This window comes from Struthio camelus, chromosome 1, assembly GCF_040807025.1.
Source record: "Struthio camelus isolate bStrCam1 chromosome 1, bStrCam1.hap1, whole genome shotgun sequence".
Taxonomy (NCBI): Eukaryota; Metazoa; Chordata; class Aves; order Struthioniformes; family Struthionidae; genus Struthio; species Struthio camelus.
In genome coordinates, this window is record NC_090942.1 from 174,725,190 (window position 1) to 174,732,123 (window position 6,934).

Here is a 6,934-nt window from a genome sequence, read left to right on the forward strand (position 1 = left end):
AATCATAGCAATACACCATTAATCAGTCAGTAACCACACACTGAACTCCTCACACAACACAGAACAGGAACAATTACAGTCATTACAAACACAAACATGAGCTGAAACCAGTAAGATGAAGACACCTGGTGGTTACGCTGGAAGATGTTGAGGTGGGGAAGGAGGAGGAAGAGGAGGAGGAAAGGACAGGAAGGCCATGCCCAGGGTGGGGGTTGGTGCCGCTGCAAGCCTGAGGACTACTGAGCAGGCCGCACCAGGCGCAGCGCGCCGCCGCCATGCGCGCTCCAAAGGTGAGCAGGCCACAGCCGAGCTGGTGTGACGCTTCGGTCACTGCTGCCCGGAGCGGGGAGGAGGCAGTACTCAGGTGTGCACTGGTGTTAGCAGCGGTGGGGGGATCCTCCAAGGCTTCTTCCCTGCCGCTTCAGTGATTTCAGCTCTCGGTTGCTTCTTCTTCGCCACCGCTGCTGCTTCTTCAGTGAATTCAGCTCTCCTTCTCTCCACCACCATCACAAAAGCCGCTGCTGGGCTCGCGTGTGCCCCTTTTATCCCTGACCCACTTTGGGACCACAGGCAAGCGATGGGTTAAATTTGTCTAGACCCCCGCTCTTAGCGGTCCTGTTTCAATCCCTAATTGCAACACGGACCTGTTTGCAGCCGGCCGAGCAGACTCGCCTTCCTTCTGGAACATTCTGCTGCCCGACCGACTGGTCCGGGCTGCTGGGGCACGTGTAGCCCTCCGCTAATGATCTTAGATGGTGGCAGTGGGGGGGTTCTGCAGGCTAACCGGGGTTACAACAGGACAGGGTGATTGGCACCTTGTACCCATTGTTCAGTAAAACCCATTTTCTTAACTTTTCCCCTAAACCAAACCTCTCCATGACACCTGGAGATACTCAAAACCCACCTGAAACAATCCTGGGCAATGCGCTCTAGATGACCCTGCTTGAGCAGGGAGGGTTTGGACTAGATGACCTCCAGAGATCCCTTCCAACCTCAACCGTTTTGTGACTCTCCGTTTCTGCGATTCTGTGACTCTGATCTTCATTTTTTAAAGAATTTTTTTAAGTAGGACAAGTTTTTGTATTAGTGCTAGTACTTTGTATTTGAAATAGCCAGTTTTAATTAAGGAAAATTCCAAAAGAAATATGTGATAACAGCCTTTGTAATTATGAAGCCATCACCAATAATTGGGTTGTACCTTCAGTAAAATAGAGCCTTTGATGGTGCAGGTGTTCAGTTTAGGTTATTTGAAGCCATTTTAACCAGGGTGAGTTTGGAAGACACAATCACATATTTAGAAAGGAAAAGTAAATGTATCCTATAATCAGTATATTTTAAAGGGGAGCTTTAAGCCATCCCTTACTGCTCATCTCTATTTGATATCATTCGACAGTTTCTAAGTTTAATATTTCATTATTTGCCATGCCACTTGTTACCTTGAAAAAAAGTCTGTTGGGATAGTGGGGCAAATCCTTCACCTACATTTCCATTCCTGCAGACTAAGTTCATTGCTATCATTTTCCTGTTTGGGAAAAAATGGCCTTGAGCTTGTTTTGAGATTGTTGTTATATCATCATGTTATCTCTGGAATAAATGTTCACTCAGTTCTGCCTTGGCCTCGCTCTTTTCTAGCGCTCTTCATTTGGCTGAACTTCACAAACTCTGCATTCCTTTTCATGCCTGGGTATAAGTAATGTTGTGTTCCATTTATTTAAATACTATCTGATCACTTGCTCATTCTTCTTTCAAATTCTGTCAAAAGGCCTTTAAACTTCTCATGCTTCAGGGGAAGAAAACCAGCAAGGTTACAAGAAAATTGTTCCTTAATTCTTTGAAAGCGTTCCCACATAAAGAAAAAAAAAAAATCTCTCCTATTTTCGGGAAAATGAATACTTTATAAAAATTTGTTTCTTCTGGAAGAGGCTTTCTGATAATTTTTAACCATCTGTTTTGAATAGTACTAATTATGTACAGGATAGACTAAAAAAACTCAAGTTAGAATTGCAGAACTTTGGCAAGGTACACACTCAATTTTCTTTTACATTTATCTTTCTGTTATCATTGATCACATTTTGGGCACTGTTCATTTGTCTACAACAGGAATCTAATGTCATTGGAGATGGCTTAAGGTACCTGAGAAAGTCACATGGTACTCATAGATATGAGAGAGGACTTACAGGAGACTTGTGTCTTTCTGCGAAGAAACTAGAAGTTTAAAAAAAATATCACCTAGTGCGTAAAGCGACATCAGATAACTAAGCTCAGGCAGTTGATTCCCGTCCTCCTTTTTCTATTCCTTATATCTTATTAGAGATGCAGGTTTCTTAGAGACTGTGGCGAGTCCTCTCCACTGTTACCATCGGTCAGTGCAGTGCACACACCTCATTTAAGGAATATGATTGTAAAGCTTTCTGGTCCAATTGAGCGTGCTTTTGTTTCTATTCATTTTAAAACTCTCTAAGGTGAGATTATGTCTTTCTATAAAACACTCTGTAGCCTGTTGTTGCTGTCAGATAAAACACTGCTAACTCAATGGTGGGAGAAGAGACTTCAGATTTGGTCTTTAATAGAAAGATAGTGATAGTTTGGATTGTAAATGCATACTACAAGACAAATCTTCAAACAGAAATTTACATTGAAAGGAAAAGGTCCTCCTTTTGATGCAATATATGCAGAAACTGTAAAGAATAACCATATCATTTATTACAATAGAAGGAGAAATGCGCTCTGAACAAACCATATACAGAGCTGGAAGATAAACCTTAACGTTCAGCTGATTCTCAGTTTGACTCATTCACTGCACGCAGAACAGGAGCAAATACTGAAGAGAATACATAAAATTTAAATGCAAGTCGACTGCCTCTTTCATTAAACACCTTGAGATTTCTAGGCATTCCTTATACATTTTGTTTCAATAGCCTTTGGATAAAACACCAAAAAGTATGGGGGGGAAGAAATCTAGCATTCTTATAGAGTCACACCACTTGTCATTCCTTCCTCCCTCTGTGCTCTTCGCCCTTTAAGTCCGTTGCAATAGGATTTTGTCCTGGTTAATGGGATTTCTGTTTTGATCCTCTCAGTTTAAGGAATGTTTAGGACCTGAAATTCCCAGTTTCTGGGTAAGCAATGTCAGCTATAGCTTCATGCAAAAGTCAAATACCACTCAGTCTATGGATAAGCTTGTTTATGACCGCTGTGCCTTGTACTGAACTCAGTGTCAGTGCGTACTGTCACGCACTGTGCGTGTCTATTAGATTCCATGCCTCAGAGAAACAGAACAGGAGCACAGGGTGTGAAAATCTTGAATGGATGAGCTTGGAGATAACTGCCAACCTGTCCTTGGGCACAAACAGCAGCATGCCTCCGGGAGACTTTAGATCTGAGGCACTGGTGGTTTCTCAGGCATCTAAAAAGTTAGACAGATAGTTTGTTGATTTTACTCTTAAGCGCCAGTGCCTAAAGTGTTTCTTGTGGATTTGAGCTTTAGCCCATAAATCTCTATATTCCTCACAACTAGAACCTCACTTTGGGGACCAGATGAAAGCAGAGAAATTGCTAACAGCAGTAGAATCCTAAATTCATCACCTAAAGTTATGTCTACTGCTTCCTGGATCTCAGTCTTTGTGTTCCCTGGTGTACAGAAAATAAAATGATGGATACTTCAGAAATCCTAGCTGACAGACATACAGTAGCTTGGGAAATAAGATTTTCAGTTAGCACTGCTTCAAATGTATGGAGTAAGCAGCTTATTTCTCCTGAAAAACAAATGCATCACATATGCAATTGATTTATCCTGTAGACCAAAGACCTGAGGCTCCTCTCAACAGCACTAATTTTACACCAGTACAATTCAGAATTCACAGCTTAGTCTGATTCACCCTAGCGTGAGAGGATAAGAAGTCTCTAGATCTGCTATAGCCTATAAAATTCTGCTTAGTATTCTGTGAATATCACAGTAAAACACAGAGATTTTTTGCCCTGCCTTAGACGCTTATTTTAAAGTACATAAAATGTTTGTTTCAATGCAGTAAGTATCTTTCTAAAGGCCAGAGTGAATTTCAGTATCTCATTACCTCTTTTGACATTTACAGTATATCGAGGCACTTTCTAGGGGCTTTTCTGTACAAATAGAAACAAATACCATTATTCGGTCTTTTCAGATGCTTAAGAACTTGGTTCTCTAGAAAGCAGGTTCCCACTTTCTCTGTCCTCCCTTTTCCCCTCCCAGTGTTCAGATTTAGACTTCTCATTAAGCAGCTATCTACTTTTTGTCAGGTGACAAAACTTAACTTACAAGATCAACTCTTTGTCCCGAGACGACAGTCTGGATAGGCACTCCTGAAATTGCTGCTGATAAAAAGATGTGCAATGCTGAATGTGACTGCATTCTCTCTACAATGCTTTTTTGTTAACAACTTAAAGTCTACACTCTCTGAAGGAATTAGCCGTATTTTTTTTTCCTGAAAAACAGCTGACAAATTAGCAGTTAAAATGTCACATACTTCAGAGCACACATGGCAGTTATGAAAATTCGTAAGCGCTTCATAGTGGTCACAGATCATGTGCCTTTCATCTAGGCAGTACTCTGAACAATTTTCATCAAATGTTAAGAGAAGCATTTCTTCACTCCTCTCCATTCAGAGCATATGCTTACTGCCTAAATTCTGGAAATTGATCTTGTATGGGCTGGTGTGACATGTTGTCAAGTTCGCTGGGGATGTGGGGATCAAGTTGCGCTCGTGACATGCTCTGAGTTCCAAATGAATCAGCAGGAACAGCCCCTGCGCTTACCAGAGTGTGATATTTTCTTATTCTGGGTTAATTTATCTGTTAATGTTACTTGCTGACCTGCCAACCTAACATCTGCCTGATGCCTTCATCTTCTATTGCAATAATCTAATGTAGAAGTACAAAAGCATAAAAGACTTTGGTGAAGATCTTACACAAAGCAAACCCATAACAGACTTCTACACAGTGCAAAAGTAAAAGAAGAGAGGCAGCTGAAAGAGAAAGCCACAAAATCCTGCACCAGTAAAAAGCAATCAAGTTTACTATTCTGCAATATGGTACTAATGTTGATATCTCCTTCAGTGACTTACAAATCTACTAACATTAGCTCTGTCTGGTGTCAGATAGGTAACCAATTACTCATTTTTTTACTTTCACAGAGCTTTTTCTAGTTTCACAGGTTTATCTTTAGAAGGAATACTTTACTACCTAGCTTCACCTATGGAAAGGTAATTCCTATACCGGGGACGTGGTATTGAAACTGTGTTGTATGCAGCCAAAGCTTAGCTTCTAAAATATCCATTTCTCTTCTGAAAGCCTTAGGAAATGGAAATACTAGCATTTTATTCAGTAATTTGCTTAACTGTTTTTAGCATATGACTGATAACACTGTCTCACTTTTTGCCTTCCTGGGAATATTTGGATGAGCATATTTTATCAGCAAGGTTTTTCTATCTGCTTTAAAATATCTGCTGAATAGGACATTTTCTACTGATTCCTGGCAACCGCATAAGTAACATTCTTATTCTATGTGACTTCCATATTGATAACTAGTTTTTGTAGAATTTCCTGTTATTCAGTTTTTAATCTCCTTAGCCTGTCTCTACTAAATTTCTAATCTCATCAAACAGAAAAAATAGGTTTTGCTGATGAGATTTGTTTTCCAAATGCCATATTTACTAGTTTAAAATTATTTTAATTAAATTCAAATTTAAATAATTTAAAATTATTGATTTTTTGTTGGATTTCCCCAACATTTTTCTCAATTATTGTTAATTTTGAGAGAATTTCATTGACTTGGTATGACATGAATACAACATCCTGCTTATTTCCAGCAATTGAAGAGAAATATTTACAGAATCCTTCCTTCTTTCCTCCCTCCCTCCTCCTTCCTCCTCTCCCCTCCCCTTCCTTTTCCTTTTCAATGTCAATTTAGAGTGTCCAAGTGCCCTTTTAGTAATGGTCCTGTTCTATTTGGGGGTATTAGGATACTGTTATTTCTAATACACATCCAAAAAAAAAAAAAAAAAGCTTTCTGCTTATATATGTTACTGCCAGCTATGGCTTCCACTTAATCTGATTTTTTTTTCCATACACTATCCATTTTTTACAGTTCTTAATTGATGTTTAATTTGCCTCCAATCGTCTCTTTTTCTTGTATTGCATTGGTATTTCTAATTGCTTCCTTCACTTTGCAATTGACCCAGAATTGAATTTTAGTGAAATTAGCATTTATATACTCTATTTTCAATTAAAAACAACAACAAAAAAATCTGTATTCTTTTTTTCCATGAAAGAGAAAAAAGTAAGCTCTGTTGCAAGGGGACTCATGACCTTTAGATGGCAGTTTAACATGCACTTGTGAACCAAATTGTGTAAATAATTCTTGGGTGAAGGGAGTCACTTTTAAAAAAAAACAGAATGAATCACTGTATCAGATTACTCTATTGCACACTGTGGGATAAATAAATTAGTGATGATCTATTTTAACTTATTTAAAGAAAAAAGAAACAATGACAGGAAAATGAGTCAAATATTGGCAAAAGACTAACATTTTTTCAACATCTTTGATCATATACTTTTCCTAAAGATGAAAGTTAATTTAAAAATGAGGAGAAAGATCTGTCCTTTTTTCAAAAATAATTACCAGGAAATTATGCCAAATACATGACGTCTGTTAACTGTTTTCTGAATTCATACTGGATATTTATGAAGGGCATTTAGGGACAGATTAGAAGAAAAATACGAGAGAAGTTCTAGCTAAAAAGATTTGACCCTCTTTAATACAAATACAAAAGCTAGCTGAAGACAATGTCTTACTGAGTAGCCTAGGAAAAACAATTTATGGTTATCTAAAGATAAAGATTTAAGGAATCCCACAGCAATTATTTTTAAGCCAACTGAAGTACTGTACTGTCAGAGAGGT